The sequence below is a fragment of the Lissotriton vulgaris genome, chromosome 4_1, assembly GCF_964263255.1.
Source record: "Lissotriton vulgaris chromosome 4_1, aLisVul1.2, whole genome shotgun sequence".
Lineage (NCBI taxonomy): Eukaryota > Metazoa > Chordata > Amphibia > Caudata > Salamandridae > Lissotriton > Lissotriton vulgaris.
In genome coordinates, this window is record NC_141691.1 from 497370385 (window position 1) to 497392455 (window position 22071).

At 47.4% G+C, this 22071-nt stretch overlaps 1 pseudogene; it reads left to right on the forward strand.

Annotated features, from left to right (window-relative positions):
- The window catches only part of LOC147718886 (uncharacterized), a 90612-nt pseudogene extending 70888 nt beyond the window's left edge, over positions 1-19724 (forward strand).
- Positions 19725-22071: the final 2347 nt, after the last annotated feature.

Consider the following 22071-nt stretch of genomic DNA (forward strand, 5'->3'; position numbering starts at 1 on the left):
ACTTTTTTATTCCCTGGAGTGGGAAGAATATTTTTGTCCTCTACGCTATCTAACATTTTCCCTACTGTAGGTAATGTAGGGTAAAATGTTGTTTTAAAATTAAATAATTTTTTAAATTATATATATATATATATATATATATATATATATATATATATATATATATATATATATATATATATATATATATATATATATATATATATATATATATATAAATAAATAAATTCCACAAAAGAGTTATACCTAGAAGAGCCGCCATGTAAGCAAATGACCCCACTATTCAGATGAAGGCTGCAGACAGGCAGAGTGCATTCAAAGAATCAATTTATTGCTGCCATACGCGTTTCAGGATAATGAATCCCTTCCTCAGAGGCATACTCGCTGCTGCGACAAACGAATAATGTCCGCACCATTTTCTTCTCCATTTAAAGATCCTGCCCAAGTAGGCGTGGCCAACCAAATGGCCTTCTGGGACCCTTAGTGCGGAATAAGTCCGTTCGTTTCAGCCCTGTAATATTACTGTTCTAAAACCCCCAGTGGGCTGACGTTCAGTTTTCAATGCTGCAAGCTGCATTATTCATGTCACACATCTCCTGGAACTTACTCCTGTGTAGATTGGAGGCATCGATCAATGACTCCACAAGCCCTCTCCTGAGGTGGCAGCTCTTTTGCAGCCGGGTCGGCCTCTAAACATTTCCATAAAAGGGTTACACTAGAAGAACCGCCAAGTAAGCAAATGACCCCACAATTCAGATGAAGGATGCAGACAGGCAGAGTGAATTCAAAGCATGGGGGTTTTAGGACAGTTATATTACAGGGCTGAAACAAACGGAGTACTCTGCACTACGGGTCCCAGAAGGTCTTTTTATTGGCCACGCGAACAAGCCGTAATGGAGAAACGCGTCGCTTTTTCACTTGCCAAATAAATATTGAACACGAAATCCTGGATGTCAGAGCATTTCCTTTGATTGAAGGTTTTGGTGGAGAGAAGATTAAGGATCGCCAGTATCCTAACTCTGGACTGCCTATGACATCCCGGGATCTCTAATACCGGAACTTGTGGATTTGATATAATAATTTGTATATATGTTTGATTGTTTTTTATATTACCTGTATTATTTATAATTTTTCACATGTTTTAATAATTCTAACTATGTTTTATTAATTATATTTCTTATTTAATGTATTTTATATTATTTTTAAGACATTTAAAAAAAACGACATTTTTAACAACGATATTTTAAACAACAATATTTTGGATTTGATATTTTTGTACTTACCTTTGTGGAGATAGGATGTCGATATTCTTGACATTGATATTCTGTATACGGTATTTGTGTACCTCAATATTCCTGTCGTTGATATTCTGTCACTGATCCTCGTTTAAGACCAGGTCTGCAAGGCTACCCACTATACCACTCTTCACTATATCACTATACCTCTGCATGTTGTTCCCTGGTTCCACCAACCAAACTATTTGGAGGGAGGTATGCTTTACAGATTCCTGGAGATGCCCTATCCAGTTGATCCTTACCCACTTTCTCAAAAAATTGTGGGGAAATCTGATGATAATGCTCCACTTTTTGTAGAGCCCTTCAATGGTCAATGCAGCACCGGCTGAATGTGCAAGCCCTTATTCTCCCCATTTAACATCACTCGCCATACATTATTAACACCACACAATGCTTAAAATGAGCTTAGTGTCCTGATATAAGGATTCAGCATGGTTCACCATGGACCTAATAGATGCAGAATGACCCATGAAAATAACATCCAGTGTGGTTCGCTACACACTGATATTAGCAGAGCCTAAAAAGAGCTAATGAATAAACAGACGCACACTCCTTAAGTATCCACAACCTGCCCACAGCTAACAAGCATTAGAAATGCAATAGGTCTCGCAGCATTAGAGTTAGTGCTTTTAGAATTGTTAATGGGTTTTTTTTGTAAATCTTTAGCATGAGGTTGAGGGTGAGTGAGGGTGAGTGAGGGTGAGTGAGGGTGAGTGAGGGAGGGTGAGTGAGGGTGAGGGTGAGTGAGGGTGAGGGTGAGGGTGAGTGAGGGTGGGTGAGTGTGAGTGAGGGTGAGTGGGGGTGAGTGTGAGTGGGGGTGAGTGTGGGTGAGTGTGGGTGAGGGTGAGGGATTGAGGGTGAGGGGTTGAGGGTGAGTGAGGGTGAGGGGTTGAGGGTGAGTGAGGGTGAGGGGTTGAGGGTGAATGAGGGTGAGGGAGGGTGAGGGGTTGAGGGGTTGAGGGTGAGTGGGGGTGAGTGAGGGTGAGGGGTTGAAGGTGAGTGAGGGTGAAGGTGAGTGAGGGTGAAGGTGAGTGTGGGTGGGTGTGGGTGAGTGTGGGTGAGTGTGGGTGGGTGTGGGTGAGTGTGGGTGGGTGTGGGTGAGTGAGGGTGAGTGAGGGTGAGGGATTGAGGGTGAGGGATTGAGGGTGAGGGATTGAGGGTGAGGGATTGAGGGTGAGGGATTGAGGGTGAGGGATTGAGGGTGGGTGAGGGGTTGAGGGTGAGTGAGGGTGAGTGAGGGTGAGGGGTTGAGGGTGAGGGGGTAGGTATTTTGGGATGCGAGGTGACACCGCCACGAGACCTTGTCATAAATGCATAAAAACATATCCCTATAAAAAGAAAACAAAACACGAGATAAACAACATCCCTTAAGGAAAGTTACGTGCTGTGAGCCGCGGGGAGGGCTGTCGGAAACACCTACGGAACTGACATTTTAGAAACGCGTGGGCTGCAGGAAGGTCCCCCGGCACCTTGCAGAACAGAGCCTGCTTGTGATTGTGAACAGTGTGTGGTCGAATCTGCCCTCCAGCGGAAGGAACGCATCACATTGTAAATGCACGCAGCAGGGGGCGTCATGATTACCAGAGTGGGCACAAGTTGGTTGTGGGGGTCGAGTGCGGGGGGATGGCGGTTGGGCGGTACGGATAGAGGACTGGCATTTCTCATAGGGCTGCAGTGGGTCGGAAGGAAATGGAGGGGGGGGGGGTGCTGGCCCAGTGGTTAGTGGAGTTGGGAGTGTGCCGTGGGACGGTGGGGGCTTGCAGTGGGTGTTTGGCGCCCCCTCCCCCTGGGTGGGGGAAGGATGGGTTTGGACCGGCAAAGCGGGCCCTAGTGTGCTAATTGCTGCGGTGTTGACGGTGCAAGTAATACCTGGAAAGACAGCCCCTGCTGCCCCCCTCCGGTGCGAGAAAGGCTGAGCAGACGGTCTGTATCCCAACTTGAAAGAAAGCGAGCCCCAGTCTGCGTTCCCGCCCAAAGTCATTGAACACGAGGAGAGTGGGAGGGTGTAAAGGACTTTACAGGAGACGCCGGAAAGTTGCCTGGAGGCTGCGGCTGCCCTTGATTCTAAGTCACTCACATGCGCTTGCACCACCCTGTTGTCCTTATGCTCTCCGCATGCCAGTCAGCCCAAATGCCACCAGTCATGCGCTCCACCATTTCTTCATCATGCTGGCTGGAGAGGAACGTTAGAGCTGTAGGTTGACTTGCGCCCGATCGGCTGGCAAATTTCGGACCACGGGAGATTTTGACGGCGCCTGCCTTTTGTCAAGGGCAGTTGAGTTTGGGGGGGGGGGGGGTTATTGGTGTCCTTTGGGTTAATCTAGTTGCGGGGGCAGGAGACCAGTCTCCCGCCAGCGATACTTTGTAGGCCGGGTTCAAAACTGGTGTGGCAGAGGGGCGTGTCTTGGGGATTTCTCGGCAGGCGGTGTGCAGAGCATGAAGCATCGCAAGTTATGCCAGGATCGGAGCCCGCGGGGTGCCAGGTGGCTGTGCTCTGGGGTGGGGGGGGGGGGGGATACGGGCTTCGTTCCCGACCGTGCAGGCATGGCATGTATGAGGCCCGTCCCCCACACCCGAGCAGGGCTTCGTCATAAACAAACGTGCAACTTTAGCCCACGCAGCTTGTTTGTTTTACGTTCACACAAATGCAAAGCATGACTTTGTCCTAAAAATTAATAAGAGATATAATCGCAAACCAAATTTCTAGCCAATTGCATAATGTCTTGTGATTTTGAACAATATTCACAACATTTTATGAGAAAATTCTGTGATTCGACTGCTGGGAGGCAAGTTCTATTTCGACTATCCATTCCATAAAGTGTGACAGTCCATCTGGGCCATTTAATGCCATATTTCTCCCAAGGGAACGTACCTGAATCGAGATGAAGATTGTCACCACTTCTGCCACCAACATGAAGTCAGACTCCCTAAGAAACAGGAAGAAGAAAGTAGTCGCAAACGTGATTCTGACGATCCATTAGAAAAGGCTTGTAGTAGGAGCAATGAGGGGGAGGAGAAATGCGCTGGGGTCAGGCGGGGGAGGGCGGGTTTGGAATGACGAGCTCGCGAGGCGGTGTTGGCGGGGAGGGGGCGGAGCGGGGGAGAGGGTGTGGATACTTTGTAGGCCGGGTTCAAAACTGGTGTGGCAGAGGGGCGTGTCTTGGGGATTTCTCGGCAGGCGGTGTGCAGAGCATGAAGCATCGCAAGTTATGCCAGGATCGGAGCCCGCGGGGTGCCAGGTGGCTGTGCTCTGGGGTGGGGGGGGGGGGGGATACGGGCTTCGTTCCCGACCGTGCAGGCATGGCATGTATGAGGCCCGTCCCCCACACCCGAGCAGGGCTTCGTCATAAACAAACGTGCAACTTTAGCCCACGCAGCTTGTTTGTTTTACGTTCACACAAATGCAAAGCATGACTTTGTCCTAAAAATTAATAAGAGATATAATCGCAAACCAAATTTCTAGCCAATTGCATAATGTCTTGTGATTTTGAACAATATTCACAAAATTTTATGAGAAAATTCTGTGATTCGACTGCTGGGAGGCAAGTTCTATTTCGACTATCCATTCCATAAAGTGTGACAGTCCATCTGGGCCATTTAATGCCATATTTCTCCCAAGCGAACGTACCTGAATCGAGATGAAGATTGTCACCACTTCTGCCACCAACATGAAGTCAGACTCCCCAAGAAACAGGAAGAAGAAAGTAGTCGCAAACGTGATTCTGATGATCCATTAGAAAAGGCTTGTAGTAGGAGCAATGAGGGGGAGGAGAAATGCGCTGGGGTCAGGCGGGGGAGGGCGGGTTTGGAATGACGAGCTCGCGAGGCGGTGTTGGCGGGGAGGGGGCGGAGCGGGGGAGAGGGTGTGTGTGAAACGAGACGGAGGGGAGAGAGGGGAGGGGGAGGAGAAATGCGGCAGGCAGGCAGGGGAGGAGAGGAGGGGGGAGGAGAGTAGGGGGGCACGGCCTAGCGGCCGTAGCCCACGCAGCTTGTTTGTTTTACGTTCACACAAATGCAAAGCATGACTTTGTCCTAAAAATTAATAAGAGATATAATCGCAAACCAAATTTCTAGCCAATTGCATAATGTCTTGTGATTTTGAACAATATTAACAAAATTTTATGAGAAAATTCTGTGATTCGACTGCTGGGAGGCAAGTTCTATTTCGACTATCCATTCCATAAAGTGTGACAGTCCATCTGGGCCATTTAATGCCATATTTCTCCCAAGCGAACGTACCTGAATCGAGATGAAGATTGTCACCACTTCTGCCACCAACATGAAGTCAGACTCCCCAAGAAACAGGAAGAAGAAAGTAGTCGCAAACGTGATTCTGATGATCCATTAGAAAAGGCTTGTAGTAGGAGCAATGAGGGGGAGGAGAAATGCGCTGGGGTCAGGCGGGGGAGGGCGGGTTTGGAATGACGAGCTCGCGAGGCGGTGTTGGCGGGGAGGGGGCGGAGCGGGGGAGAGGGTGTGTGTGAAACGAGACGGAGGGGAGAGAGGGGAGGGGGAGGAGAAATGCGGCAGGCAGGCAGGGGAGGAGAGGAGGGGGGAGGAGAGTAGGGGGGCACGGCCTAGCGGCCGTGCAATCAAGTAGTGAGGGGGCGGAGCTGGGGGAGGCTGTGAGAGAGAGTAGGCGGCTGGGGGCATGTGCACGCGCATTTAAGCTCAATGCGCATGCGCATTGAGCTTAAATTTCGCGTGCACTGCAAGGAATCGCCACGATTCCTTGCAAGTTAGATAAAGAGTAGATGAGCCCCTATAGTCTCGCTTGCTCGATGCGCATGCGCATCGACAGGCGAGACCTAAAAATGTTAATCAAATCCACCATACTGTGGCATGCAAATGGGGGCAATATACACATAGAAAATATATAATACTGAATATAGAAATACATATGCAAAAATAAATTAAAAAAACAATATCTAAGGAACCCTTATACAAACGCATCGCCCATCATATAACAAGGCCTTCGAAGATAAATATAATTTTACTCCAATATTTGTGGCCTATATATTAAATGGACCTCTAACAATATAATGTGCTTAGATGAGTGAAAATATTCACAATCACAGAGGACAAATACTGTTACACAGGAGCAAATACAACAAAGAGACAAGCCATTGAGTGGTCTGCTGCCATTTAGTCTACAGTTGCCAGGTCCCTTAAGACCAGACGAGCAATCAGGAACATTCACAAATGAAGCTGCTTCGTGGACTTCAGATTTACCCCTTCCTCAAACTTCTTCACAACCCTCCAAAGACTACTCAACCAACTGCTCTTCAGCCACCACTCTGCGGCACAGGTCTTCATTCCCATAACTCCTACCACCAAACCACACCAAGCAGCTTAACATAATCTGGGATTGCAGTTTTTAACATAATATATAACCCATAATGCGCACAAAAGAACTTGGGGGTCTATTAGGATGACGGACGGACGAAAACCTAGTGGTGCTGGGACTGGCTGCCAGTGGTGCGGCTGTCCCGCACTGGCAATTAGGATGCCACTGCCATGGTGGCAGTGGCATCCCCCATCCTCAACATTGTGGTGGGCGGTGCTCACAGCACCGCCCGCCACAATGCTGTGGATGCATCTTGTGCATTTGCATGCACAACGTGGCAGGCACTGCGCGGTGCCGGCCACGTTGTGCATGCAAATCAGGGGGTACCATGGATACCCCCATGTGCACCCCCCACCCACACAACCCCCTGAGGGCCCACATTGAGGAACCGCATGCCTTTCCATGGCAGCGCCGCCATTAAAAGGCACTTCTCCGCCTGTATTGTAATATGGATTGCAGACACCTCCACCATATTCAGCCCCTGACGTTCTTTCCGTCCACCATGGTCCCCCTACCATCGTAATATGGCGGGGAGGAAATGGGAGGCGGGCGGTAGGTAATGGCGGCGGATCCGCCCGCTATTAAAATAGATCCCTTGGTGTGAGATGAGATGTTAATATTAGCTTTAGCTTCCACTGTTTTAAGAGAAGACAAGTTAAGATAGCTGACCACGTCATATCACCTGTATCACAACTTTTAGCCATGCCGCTTAGAAGCCACACTTCTCTACAACATGGCTAAATGATACTGACAAAGCCAGTAGCTCTCACATAGGAGAGACCTATTGCTCTGCCAATTCTTGTTGTTATGTACCAATCCAAGATGGATCATTATATAAAATAATGAAAGTGAAGTAGCATAAAAGACTTGTGAAGTGTGGCTCAATGATTAGAGCGGCAGACCCTGATGCAGAGGTCTAGCCCGGGACCAGGGTTCAATTCCCTACCTCGGCGGGTCTTGGGCTCAAAATTCCATGGACCTGATAATTCTCGCCTCGGTGCCTATTCCAATCATGATGTCCCACTCTGCAACTTTGGGTAATAGCTTGAATCTCCACATTTCCCCCACAACGCTAAGGTTGCCTGGCCTCCACCTTTACAATTTACATTTCTTTTATAAGAAAGAGGGTTTGCAGCCATTTTGCTGGCAAGCTGTCCAAATAAAATGCAAATGAATAAAGGACTGTAGAGGGAATGGAGGAACAGGAAGGGGGAGATGGAGGATGCAACAGGGATTGAGCCTAGGGATAAATTAAAACATACCTGGTTTGGAGGATGAAGGAAGAAGCAGCACATGAGGAAGGGAGCGACACAGGCGTTGGAGAAAAGCATGAGGTAAAAAGCAACAGACAGCACAGGGCAGGTATATAGGAGCAGGAAAATCATTCAAGGGAGAGGCCTGGAAAACATCGCTTAACCAAAAAGAAAAAAGTTCAAGACAATTCAATAATAATTTCTACTCAATGAGCAATGTATACCACAATGTAAGTTCATTTGTGATGCAATGTAACTTCATCCACACAAAAACATCATGTCAGGATGTCACTCAATATTTCAAAAAGATATACCTTTTTCTTATTATTACTCCCAAATTCTTATTTTTCCAGAATATCAAAAATCGTTCCAATACTTTAATTGCCAGCCTTTGCGCATTGTCCAAAAAAGGACCTCTACAAGGTATTCTTAGTAATAGCATGACCTTTAATCCCAAAATCATAATATAACACCAGTCCAAATCTTGTCAAAAGTTATTTGATTTGTAGTAATGAACTTGCATATGCACTGCTTGGTACCATCATCTAAATGTAGGTGCAGTCCTGTATTTCACAGTTTTCGTCACCTTGACATCAGCCAATTCATGAGCCTGCATGAACGCGTATATTGTCTCCCCCTTCTGGAGTCAGAATAGCATATATGAAGCAACTGGCATTAGGTAGAGGGATAAAACAAAAACAAAGCTGGGTGGGAGGAGGAAGGAAATTGCAGCACAGGAGTGAGAGAGCTACACAAGGCTGGGGAGAAAAGTACACAAGAGAAAAAGCAACACAGAGCACAGGGCAGCTATATATCAGGTGTAAAATCACGTGAACTCTAAGTTAGTGCTTAATCAAAACATAACTTCAAAACATAACTTTTCCCTAAAACTGAGCTGTGGAAGGAAACAAGTCAGCCAGGCAAAATGATTCTTTTCCCCATGTATTCTTCACAATATCTCTCCCACTCTTTGTCTTCTTCTCAATCTCTGTACTTCTATCTTCCAGGTCATCAATGAACTTCCTTTCAATCAGACTTAACAGACAAGTTACATTTTGTCTATGGGCACAAGTGGTGCCAAACTTAAATTGGGATCTGAAGATGCCCAATACACTATTCATGTGGTTTGCATTAGAATAGGGATTCAAATGTTTATACACTTTCTTTTCTTCCAGGACCAAATCAGAAATCGAAAAAATGAAATTCAAAGTACCCTTCACGATACACCAAACTAAGGATTATACTACATGAAATATCATAGGTAAGAAGAATGTGGTGGTAGGTCATACCTTCTGCCATGGATGCAGGTAAGTGAGTGCATAGATAGCAGTCGTTAGTTTGAATTAAACTAGTGTAGCAGTGTAACAGTTTGAAAAAGACATTTGAGGAAAAACTTCCCTCTGACGCCTTCTTACGCAAAACTTTCAGATCAACGCTATGCTGCACTAGCAGGCGTGAAGCTGTGGGAAAGGGCTTCGGGTTAGACTTATAAGACTAGTTTCTGCAGAGGAACTTAAAACTATTAGCAGACTAATCATGAAAATAGTAATGATAATCAGCATTATAGCCACCAATATTGATTTTTCTAAAGGGTCAAAATTGTTTCTCTATAGACAGGCCCTACAAAAAGTACAGCTGAAAACAAAAGAAGAATTACTACTTGCTGTTTCTACTTATGCAAACTTGCAAACTGTGTCGTTTCTGGCGAATGTTTTGTTGACATGGATTTGTCCTTGCCAGTCATCCATAACCCTACTTATCTTCTTCTAAAATGTTATCCATACTCTTCCACAGGAACCTTGGCCCTAGGGAGTTTCAGAAGTAACCTATGTTACATAAGTAGCCTTATGTATAGTGGTTCTGCAGGCACTGTACCTTGACCATCAAAGTCATAAAAGATTGGATTAAGTTCACTTGAAGCAAAGTACGTCCACTCGGGAGCAGAGTACCTTCAACTAGGCACCCTTGTTCTCTTTGATCTTTTAACTGTTAATATTCAATGTCACTCTGACATGCTTGTTCTCTACCCTCCCCTGTCACCACTGGTCACATTGCTTGCTCATTCCCCTAGATCAGTACTGTCATAAACTGTTTCACTGGGTTGGTTCATTGTTGTTACTCTTGGCTCAAGTACCATGAACTCAGCACTTGTATTGGCTTGTACATGAAATACTTATTGGCTTAAAGGCACTTGTTTTCATTGAGACACCTGGGTTTACTCTTCTCCCCCACTCTACTACTTCAAGGTAGTCAGAAGCTTGATTCTGCAAATCAGTGATTGTTGTCACCACTTCTTCATCACTGTGTCTTACTCTTTGAGTTTGGAATGCATGCACCCAGTGAGGCAGATCGCCACATTTGACTGTGGTGTTGGCTACACCAACAGGGTTCCAGGCTTGACTCTCTGGTGTGTTTCTAGAGCAAACCCCAATCTCTAGGACTAAGGTCACGGCATTGCTACTGGTTTGGAAGGGCAGTTGCTGCTTTGACTTAGTGAGAGACAGACTGCACACCATCAGCCAGCCCTTTGCAGTAGTTGAGAATCATAGCATCTGAAATATTCACAAGTGCATCGCAGACACTGCAGGCGGCTTCATGCCTTTCCTCATGAGGATTTCATGATGCGACAATCCTGCTCTCTGATCAGGGATACTTCAGAGACTCATCAACTCCAGAGGTAAAGCTTCAGACCACTGAAGGGATGTATACGCACACAAATTGGGAATACAGGTTTGAGTGTACCATTAATTTGTTTGATTGTATATGATTGAAAGGACCTCCTGATAGCCATATAGGGAGATCAGGAGGTTATTTCAATTGCATGCAGTTAGATTAGAGCACCAAGGTTAGCAGGCTAGTGTCCCTGACCTCACTACTTAAGCCCATGCCCCCCGCGAAGCGCGGTCGAAAGCACTAACAGGCAGGTTACTTGCCAACAGTCCTCTTCGAGAAGTGCGTGGAAAAGCCTTGGGTAATTGAAAAAGGAATTATTTTATCTGCGCCGCATTGTTTGTTTTTAAAACTGCACTTACCTCTGACCTATTTCTTCACTTCCCCGGTCCACCGCTGTGAATTCAGTTTGTGTGGAGGGAAGCTCTTTCTGTCTCTCACCGGCAGCGCTACACTTCCGGCTTCGCAGAGCACCAAGGTTAGCAGGCTATTGTCCCTGACCTCACTACTTAAGCCCATGTCCCCCTTGACGCTCGCTGGAAAAAACTAACAGGCAGATTACTTGCCAACAGTCCTCTTCGAGAAGCGCGTGGAAAAGGCTTGGGTAATTGGAAAAGGAAATATTTTATCTGCGCCGCATTTTTTGTTTTTAAAGCTGCACTTACCTCTGACCTATTTCTTCACTTCCCCGGTCCACCGCTGTGAATTCAGTTTGTGTGGAGGGAAGCTCTTTTTGTCTCTCACCGGCAGCGCTACACTTCCGGTTTCGCAGAGCACTAAGGTTAGCAGGCTAGTGTCCCTGATCTCACTACTTAAGCCCAAGCCTCCCGCGACGAGCAGCTGACACGTGCAGCTGGCGCGCCGGCGGCGTGACAAAGGCGCGCTAAAGGCAAACCTGTCTGCACCCGTCCGCGCCCGACCAGGACCAGGGGCCACAAACCCTGGCGGTTTGTCAAATGGTATTCTTGCTTACAGTGCCCAGAAATTGCGCTGCTTGATAGGAGTTACCGGCATCAATTGCCAACACTCACTAGACCTGGCCAATAGCCCCTCTGGATGCGCCCATTGTAATTTCAAGTTTCATCAAGACAGCGGCCATCCCTTAAAATTTTTATTTACTGAACTGTCGCTCTCTCCCTAAACATTCAGTCGAACTTGCTCTCTTATTAGAAGACCTCAAACCCGATGTCTTATTTCTCACTGAGACCTGGCTACAGGATGAAGCAGACCCAGCTGTCACTCAAACTCTGCCACCTGGTTACCTGATACAAAGAGTGGATCACAAAAACGGCAGAGGAGGAGGGCTAGCGATAATTTTCAGAGATCATTTCTGCTGCCGGACTTCAATCGAAGGGCTGCCAGACTGTGAAAATTTGAACTTCTCTTTAGAATTTTAGCCTACTAGCTCCTTCTCCGGCTTATTGTTTTACCGCCCCCAGGACCCATAGGACAATTTCTCAGTACACTCCTGAGTCTTGTCGCTAACCTAGCACTTTCCCCAGCCAACTACACGATTCTGGGGGATCTTAATATCTATCTGGATGACCCCTTCGACAACATGGCCAAAGACCTTCTATCTGGCCTATCAGCACTTCAAAGTATCCAGAAAGGCTTCACACCCACTCATATAAAAGGTCATCTTTTGGATCCGGTGCTTAGCAACACACCGAATCTTCTGGTTGATTTTCCTATTCCCCACCCCTGGACCGATCATTCACTGATTCCTTTAACCTGGGAAACTCTCGCCTTCATCCCCTTTGAGAGAGCCACTAGGGTACAAGAAAGGAAATGTTCAAATCTTTCTGCTAGTCATTGGCCTAATCTCCTGGAGAATACCACACCGCCCACTAGCTCCGACCCAGAAAGGGCAAATAACAACTTCAACTTCTGGATTCAAAGCTCTCTGGACACGTTAGCCCCCAAAAGATCTCTAATTAAAAAATCCATCCCAAAAACAGCACCCTGGTTCTCTGATACATTAAGGGAGCTCAAACAATCTTGTAGGAAATTAGAAAGGAGCAGGAGAGTGAAACCAATAGAAGAGAGGAAAACAGCCTACAGAAAGGCAATCAGGAAGTACAGGTCAGAAATTAAAATGGTCCAGTCCTCCTTCTACGTGGAGAAGATCAGTGCAGCCGCAGACTCTCCAAAAGAGATTTTTCGGATCTCCAAATCCCTGGTCACCATACCCCAAAAAACCCCAACCCAAAAGATGCTCCCGCTCGATGCAACAATCTGGCAGAATATTTCTACCAAAAAATCCACCTGATTGGCCAATCCTTTCCCCCCTCTGAGACCGATGCTATTGAACCCAACACCACAAGTTCTTCCCCCAACCCACAATGCACTCTAGCAGAGTTCCCTTTATTAGATGAGGTCTCCCTAAAAAAACATATTCCAAAAGTGACCTTGGGCTCTCCTTCAGACCCGGCCCCCCCACGACACCTCTCCTTAGTTGCTGATGCTATATGCCCAGTATCCTTGGATATTTTAAATGCCTCCATCTCCTCGAGCACGGTTCCCCTGCCTGAAAGTTGCACAGGTAAGGGCCCTCCTGAAAAAACCTAGTCTGGACCCCTCTAACCTGGTCAACTATCGTCCCATCTCTCTCCTCCCCTGGTTAAGCAAGCTGATTGAGAGACATATAAATTCTGTACTAGGACAGTATTTGGAATCCAACAACCTGTTACATGTCTCAAAAACAGGATTTCACCCTCGATTAGGTACAGAGACAGCCCTGCTGGCAGTAACCGAAGAGGCCCGGAGGCTTCTAGACCAGGGCGGCTCAGCAGCTAATGTCCTTTTAGATCTCAGTGCTGCTTTCGACACTGTTGATCATAATATCCTGCTGAAACGACTAAAAAGTCTGGGAGTGACCCATTCAGCACTCTCCTGGCTACAGTCCTTCCTCAAAGACTGGTTCTTTCAGGTCTTCGAGGGCACCGCCTCCTCCAACTGTTGGCCGCTCAACTGTGGGGTTCCTCAGGGCTCTTCCCTGAGCCTCACACTTTTTAACACCTATATGGCTCCTTTAGCAGAGGTGATTAAGCATGGGCGGAAAATCCGTTCCGCTCGCGGATTTTGCGGATTTTCTGTAAATTCGCAATCCGCGAACGCTCGCGAATTTACCGAAAATCCGCAAATTCGCACGCAGCGGATTTTGTTTTCTTGGTGATACAATTTTGCGGCGTGCGGCGTTCACTTACCGTCATTCAGCGTTTGCCGAGTTGTTTTTCTCGATATTTTGCGAGTACTGCGCCATTTTGGATCTTGCTGCGGGATCCCGTGGGAGTTTGGCGACGCATCGCGAGAGTTCGCAATTGCGAACATGTAGGTGCGGCGGGCAGCAATAATCTCGCATTCGCGAAATTACAAAATTTGCAATTCTGCACAAGAAATCCACTAGCAAGCAGCATAGACCTTCTGAAAATGATGATTTTGATCAGAATAACTCCTCAGGTTGACATTTGCCCGCACTTTTTTGGATTTGAGGCCTTTTGACTTTCTTTGGATCACTTTTGGATTAGAAATCAACTTTCACAAGTAAGTTTGTTTGGGGAATTACAGTTGCTGTTCTGCAGAAAAACGAGTTTTGCAAAACTGAAAGAACTCAGCAGGTGCAAAAGTTCACTCATCATTAGTAACCATTCCCTGTAGTACTTCCAGAGGGGCCCCTCCAGAGTTCAGTTGCCTATGTTTGTTTGGGGAATTACAGTTGCTGTTCTGCAGAAAAACGAGTTTTGCTAAACTGAAAGCACTCAGCAGGTGCAAAAGTTCAAACTCATCATTAGTAATAGTAACCATTCCCTGTAGTGCTTCCTGACTGGGGCCCCTTCAGAGTTCAGTTGCTAGTTGCAACAATTCTATGACCCTGCTCTGACCCTCACAGCAGGCTCATAGAATAGCTACAAGTAGGCCACAAAGGTCCTGGAAAAAAAATTGCACTGCAACAGAAAGCAAATTACAGATAAGGAAGCAGGTGCCAGACTGGAATTTTAAAACAGTGACACATTAATAAATCAACCCCAAATTAATTCATGTCAGTTGAAGCAGGGCAGGTGTGCTTGCTTTTCCCCCCATAATCTACAGTGATGATGAACCAGAGGGTGGCATTGATGTACCAGAGGGTGGCATGGGTGAAACAGAGGGTGGCAGTGGTGAAACAGAGGGTGCTGGGAACCTGTGATGATGAACCAGACGTAGAAACAACATAGTCGCGACCGTTGCGAGCCGACAAGTAAGTTCGCAATTGCGAACTGGTACAAAACCCTCGCGAACTGGCAGAAACTCTTGCGAACACAAAAAAAAATCCGCAAATTCGCGAGAATTCGCGGATTTTGCGGTTTGCGAGTCCGCAAATGCGCAAATTCGCGAACGCCAGATTCGCAAAATTCGCCTATGCTTAGAGGTGATCCTCCCCTTCAGTATACAGATTATAACATATGCAGATGACACCCAACTGGTGGTATCTTTGAACCATCCAGAGGGTTCGTCCAGGTCTCTAGGCAGTTGTCTGGAAGCAGTAGCCGAGTGGATGAATCTATTTAATCTTAAACTAAACGGCGACAAGACTGAGCTGATGTTTTTGGGAAAACCGTCATCACCCCTATCGGCCAATCTATGGCCAACCTCAGCCCTATGCCTCCACCAAAGCAGCAGATTAAAAGCCTTGGCATGTGGCTGGACAGCTCTCTCTGCTTTGGCTTTCAGGCTGTCAAGCTTGCCACTGCTTGCTTTGGTTTTCTGAGGATGTTAAGAAAGGCTCTTTCCCTGCTTCCCTTCAAGGCGAGAAGGATTATGCTGCAAGCTCTCATACTCTCCCGCCTTGACTACGGGAATGCGCTGTACCTAGGTGCCCCACAGGCAACCTTGCAAAAACTTCAAGTAATCCAGAACTGCGCGGCCTGCCTACTGCTCCAAATTCCCCGGACAATCAGCAAAATCTGCTCTGAGAACTCTGCACTGGCTCCCCATCCAGGCCAGGATTCAGTTCAAGACCATGTGCCTGGCTCACAGAACCATATGGAAATCGGATCCGGCCATCTTACATTCCTTGGTCACCCCCTACCATCCCTCCAGAAATCTTTGGTCCAGCTCAGCCTTCCTTGCCACGTCCAGGAAAGTCCGTCGCTCCAAGTGGGGTGGAGGCACTTTCTCCCTGAATGCCTCAAACCTCTGGAACTCTCTCCCCTCCATTCTGCGTGGTGAACCAAACATACTGGCATTTCGCAAGCTTCTTAAAACTCACCTATTCAGTAATGTGCCCTAAATTGTCTGCGTCTCTGTGCAGTCCATAAGCGCTACGAGGCCTCAGGGTAGCTACGCGCTATATAAATATAATTTCATTCATTCATTTATTCATTTAACTGAGATCCATATTTGCAATGGATTGTGATACGTTTTAGTTGTAGTGTGCATCTTTCTCCAGCTGGGTGGAGGCGAATCCGACTAAGAGAACTGACAGTCTTACTGTAGCCAAACTATTAATGCATGAATTAACCCCTTGTTTTGTGTTCCCAGTTTCTCTTGAATCAGACCGTGGAACTCATTTCAATAATGACAACCTGAAACTGCTGTCCTCTTCCCTACATTTAATTGTTGACAAGTCATGCATCGATAGCAAAGTTCTCAGTCATCACCCAGAAACATAGGTTAAACCAGTTCTGCTTAAACAAGTGCATCATTGCGTGCCTCCAAAGATATGAGGGATAATGAAAATGTCATACCATGGGTCACCATAAACAAAATAAGGGGAGTGAAGAGGTGCTGTAAAGCATGGGCTAACCCTCCTCTGACACAGAACTTTACACTAAATATAGAGCTCAACCCGACTGGATCAATATAATAACCCTCTCGTTGTCCTAAAGAGGAAAGAATACTTTTGCTTTAACCCGTTGCCTGCTGATGACGGAACCGCTCCGTCATCAGCTGCGGTGGCGCTGTGCTGATGACGGAGCGGTTCCGTCATGGCCCGCTCGGAGCGCCTGCGCGGCGCGAATTCCGCACCTGCGCTGAGCGTTCCATTGAGCGGGGCGGGCCATGACGAAACCGCTCCGTCATAAGCACAGCGCCACCGACGCTGGTGACGGAGCGGTTCAGTCACCAGCATGCGGCCGCCGCGCGGCCGCCCCACCCCCTTAGCACTGCGGCGGAATAGCCGCCGCAGTGAAGGGGTTAAAGAACTCTCACCCACCAAGGGTACCCATTGGTGACATGCTGTATCATAAAGTTCCTTCCTGTTCCGTTGCGGAATGGGGTTTACTACAATCAATAAGATGCACAGGACCATTTTGTTGGAAAAGGAATAGGGCTGTGAGTGTGGTTAGGGTTATTCTTTAAAAAGACCTGCCTGGTAACCCAAACATTTTAATTTTGGCACCAGCCAGTCGGATTATAAAATGGGGGAAGTTAGGAAGTCAGTGGTCTCTAGTTACCCCTACTGCCTCTTATGATCAATGTTAGAAATGGGATCTCTGGTTGGCTGAGGCTTGCGCCAAAGCCAGGCAGAGACCACCACTCTAGTCAGGACAAGGGTGTTACACGCCAAAGATAACCCCTGCTCCTCCCCTTGGTAGCTTGGCACGAGCAGTCAGGTGTATCCTGGTAGCCATGTGTAAAGCATTTCCGCAGGCACACAGCAACAACATCCCAGGCACACTACAAAAGGAACTCTACACAATGTTATATAAAAAATAGCCTTTGTATTCTCATAACACATTAGAATAGTAAACACATAATATACATGGTGCCAACTGGCACTGGGTCATATCTACACGGGATTATTTAAACCTGACAGGGCCCACTGGACCACTGTCAGAACCAGTACAAACTGAACTTAGTAAAAATAAAACAGATCATAAACGTACAACCAGTAACCACTGGTAATCACTGTACTTAGCATCAGCCTGTAACATAAACTACATTATGCACAGTATCACATCAGGTGCGAATTACATTCTGCGCCAACCTCACCAGCATAAACACATTATGCAATCTTCTCATAACTCTAAACACATTAGACCCTAACCTCCTAAGCATAACTCACATTAGGAAATAAACCTCACTAGCATAAACCATATTATGCGAACCAACCTCATAATCACTAGAGCCACATTTAGAGATATAAAACATGGTGCTCTTTTACTTTGGAGAAACACCGTATGGGAAGAATTGTGTAATCACCACTGACCTGTACTCGATCTTTGGGTCTCCCTGCCTCGGTCCGACGCAGTGTTTACCGTTGCGCGGAGGGCGGGGGAGACAGAGACAGGTACTTCCGGGAGGGCAGCGGTCTAGTTGTGGGGAGGGCTCTGCTTAAAAACAGCTTGGCAGAGCGGCCGCGCTGTGGACAGGGGACAGTGGCAGGGTTCCAGGTCCGCTCGTGGTGCAGTCCGTGAACAGTACGATTTTTAATTGTGTTTTAACTTACTGCTCTGGCTCTTTTACTTTGGAGAAACACCGTATGGGAAGAATTGTGTAATCACCACTGACCTCTACTCGATCTTTGGGTCTCCCTGGCTCAGTCCGACGTGGTGTTTACAGTTGCGCGGAGGGCGGGGGATACAGAGACAGGTACTTCCGGGAGGGCAGCGGTCTAGTTGTGGGGAGGGCTCTGCTTAAATACAGCATGACCCCGTGACCGCGCAGCAGACACGCGCAGCGGGCGCGACGCTGGCGCACCAGAGGCGCGCCTAAGGCAAGCCCGTCTGCGCCTGTCCGCGGCCGACCGGGGCTAGGGGCTAGGGGCCAGAACCCCTGCCGGATTCGGCCTGAGACGCCATTATGGCCCGGGGAGGCTCTGCGCTCTTTGCCCAACCTTGGATAAAAAATGTAAGCATAGCATTAATGGTGAGGGGGAGAGTTGGCAATGCAGCCACTGCTCTTTTGGGGCAGAAGCACAAGCAGAGATTAGAGAAGGCGGCTATGCACTCAAGCTAGCGCTTTTCAATTGTAGATCCTTAAGGAAGCATAGATATTAAATATGTGACCTACTTTTGGAAGATCAAATTGATGTTCTGTTTCTCACGGAGACATGGCTGGATGCTGACTCTGCGCCTGAAATCTTGGAGGCACTCCATAATGGCTATGTGATCGTGAGAATAGACAGAGTAGCAGGACGGGGAGGAGGCATCGCAATTATTTACAAACATGCCATCCGATGCTCGCTGGTACCTGCTAACATAGTAGATGGGGAGGCAGGCCTGTTTACTATCAGTTTGGCCACTAACTACGCTGTGAAGGGGCTACTGATATACAGACCCCCTGGACCACATCTGCGTTTTACGCCCAGCCTGGTTGACTACCTCATTCAACCAGCCATACGGTTTGAAAAACTATTGGTGCTGCGAGATATGAATTTGCATCTTGACGATGCACTCAGCTCTGGGGCACAAGAGTTACGCCAGGAACTTGAAGTACTACAGGTATCTGAACTCCCCACCCATAAACAAGGGCATTTACTTGACCCTATATTTGCCAACTAGGAGGCGCTGGAAACAGAGCTTCCACTTCTGGTGCTTTGGTCTGATAATTTTCTGATCCCGTTTAGGATCAAGCTGCCCATTTTAAAAACTCAGGAGGGAGCCTAGCTCGGAATAAAAAGAAGAAAGGGGGTTGGTTTTTCACAGGGTGCTTTTGACCTGGCCTTCTTGAGGGAGGGTCCTCCCTCGGGCAGGATGTAAATGGGGTCTGCAAATCTTTCGAGAGACGTATTATTGCTGCTCTTGACTGTACCGCACCTTGGTCTTCTAAAATGTCCACGAATAGACGTAAAATGGCGCCTTGGTTTAGCAAAGAGTTACGTTGCACTAAAACTACTTGTAAACAGTTGGAAAGGCGATGGAGAAAGGCTTTCTCTGCTCGCCTGAAAGTAGACTACAAACTTAGCCTTAAGAACTACCACTCACTCATTAGAAAGGTAAAGGCAGCCTATTTTAATGATAGAATACAAACAGCAGAGAACTGCACTAAAGAGATGTTTAATATCTTTACAGAGATTTCTTCCTTGGCATCCGCTGCAGCACCTTGCGCTGGCTCTGAGGAGTCATGCAATCGCATAGCGGAATATTTTGCGGATAAGGTGGACAGGATTTACTCTTGCTTTCCTAATTCTGCTTGTGATGGAAAAAGAGTGGAAATGGAAGTAGTGGATGTGTCTGAAATGCAGTGTCTCCTTGAATTTGATGTACCGCCTGAGGACATCCTTAAGAAAATTGCCATTGGTATTAAATCAGGCTCACCTAGGGACCCGGCTACCCCTAAGGTGTTGAGGAGTAGTATGGATGCACTAGAACCTTTTCTGAGACACCTTTTAGAACTGTCTTTTATTTCAGGGGTAGTCCCAGAAATGTGGAAGGAGGCTGTGGTACTTCCCCTACAGAAAAAGCCTCATATTAGTGCTGACCAGCTTAACAATCTGCGCCCCATCTCTCTGCTCCCGTATTTTGCAAAGGTTGCGGAAAAGATTGTGAATTTTCAGCTTACTGCCCACATTTGCACCAATAACCTTCTTCACCACTCCCAGTCCGGCTTCGCATTCCACGGAATCGGCCCTGCTGTACTTCACTGAGACCATCCGGAAGTATGTGGACGAAGGACAGACTGCGGCCTTGATTATTTTAGACTTAAGTGCCGCATTCGACACTGTCGCCCACCATACTTTGCTCTATGATCTGGAGAGTGGGGGGTGTAGCTAGCAGAGCATTAAAATGGATGGAGTCCTTTTTATCCGAGCGCAGCTTTCGAGTTATGCAGGGTAACCATTACTCTAGAAACATCAAGCTGGCCAAGGGGGTGCCTCAGGGCTCTGTGTTGAGCCCTACACTGTTCAATCTTTATGTCACCCCCCTGGCTAAAATCTCGGATAAATATGAAATTAGCGCCTTGTCCTATGCTGATGATACCCAGCTAGTAGTCTCTCTGACCCAAGCTCAGGCAGATGCTGCCTCCAACATCGTATCTTGCCTCCAAGAACTGGCTGACTGGATGGCAAATATTTGCTTAAGGTTGAACAGCTGCAAGACCGAGGTGTTGGTGATTGGGAAGGCTCCTTCTGTTTGGTCTTCGGCATGGTGGCCCCAGTCTCTGGGCTCGACTCCCATACCTTGTGAGCCGCGTAAGAATCTTGGGGTCCGGGTGGGTAATAAGCTGTCTTTCGACTACCACACCAGGTGGGTGGCAGGAGCATGTTTTGGTATATTGAAGAGACTGCGGAAAACCCATGACACCCTTCCCACTGCATCTAGAAAGATCCTGGTCCACGCCATGGTAACATCTCGCCTGGACTATGGCAATCTTTTATAATTTTGGCGCAACCGCAAGATGCCTGCAGCGCCTACAGTGCATTCAGAATGCAGCGGCAAGACTAGTTCTCAGGCTCTCTAAAAGGGCCTCAGCGACTGGTGCACTGGCTTCTCTGCACTGGCTCCCCATTAGGGAGAGGGTTAAGTTCAAGGCCTTGTGCGTGAGTCATCGGATCTTACAAAGAAAGGGTCCTTCATATCTTCACACTTTTCTAATACCCTATGTACTGCCCAGACTTTTAAGGTCCGGCGGGAAAGGTACTGTACAGGTCCCCAAAATTAAGAGAGCCAGTATGGGTGGGCGATCGTTTCGATACTTGGTTGCCCAATTGTGGAACTCGCTCCCGCAGACACTCCGTTTGGAGCACTCCGAAACGATCTTCCGGAAAGGTCTGAAGACCTACCTTTTTCCTGCGTCCTAATCCTGTGTGATAGGTGCTACTGTTCTTTACTGCCACTGCAGCGTGGGGACACACTGGCTCAGTGTAACCAGGCGCTTTATAAATGTATCTATTATTATTATTATTATTATTATTATTATTATTATTATTATTATTATTATTATTATTATTATTATTATTATTATTATGCTACATGAATCACATTTCCTAGAACCACATAACTCACATTTAGCACATAGTATCCTAAAAAGACCATAGTAGAGGCAGTAATCACATTAGGGCCTGTCGCCCTATTTACCTCCTAGTCCGACTGGCCAACTGGCCATCTCAAAGGGGCTCAAATTCCCAGTGTCCAGAATGTCAGGGCGCGCTGCCAAGGCAGCGGCAGTCAAGGGTGCGCACTCTTTGCAGGCTTAAACGTTGCAGCTGGCACTAAGTGCTGCACAGCTGTGAAGGGATGGGGCAAAGGAGTGCATCTCACTCCTAACTTTAAAAAGACATGCCCCCAAAGCACTGAGGCCCAAACGATGCAGCTGGCACTAATTTCTGTGCAGCTTGGATCACCAAATGAGGCCTGGACACTCACTGTGCCCTCTCATGCAAATGTGCGCAACGTTGCAGCTGCCCTGCTGGTGCAGCGCAGCTGGTGAAATAAGGATGGGTACTGGCACCACTGTGCCGCGTAGCCCCTCTGGGTCCCCACGGGACCTCCTAAAACGAATGGGGCATGTTGCAGCTGCCCGCTGTCAGGTGGGGCAGCTGAGGGAAAATGGCCCAAAATCGAGGAATGTACTGGCAAGCACT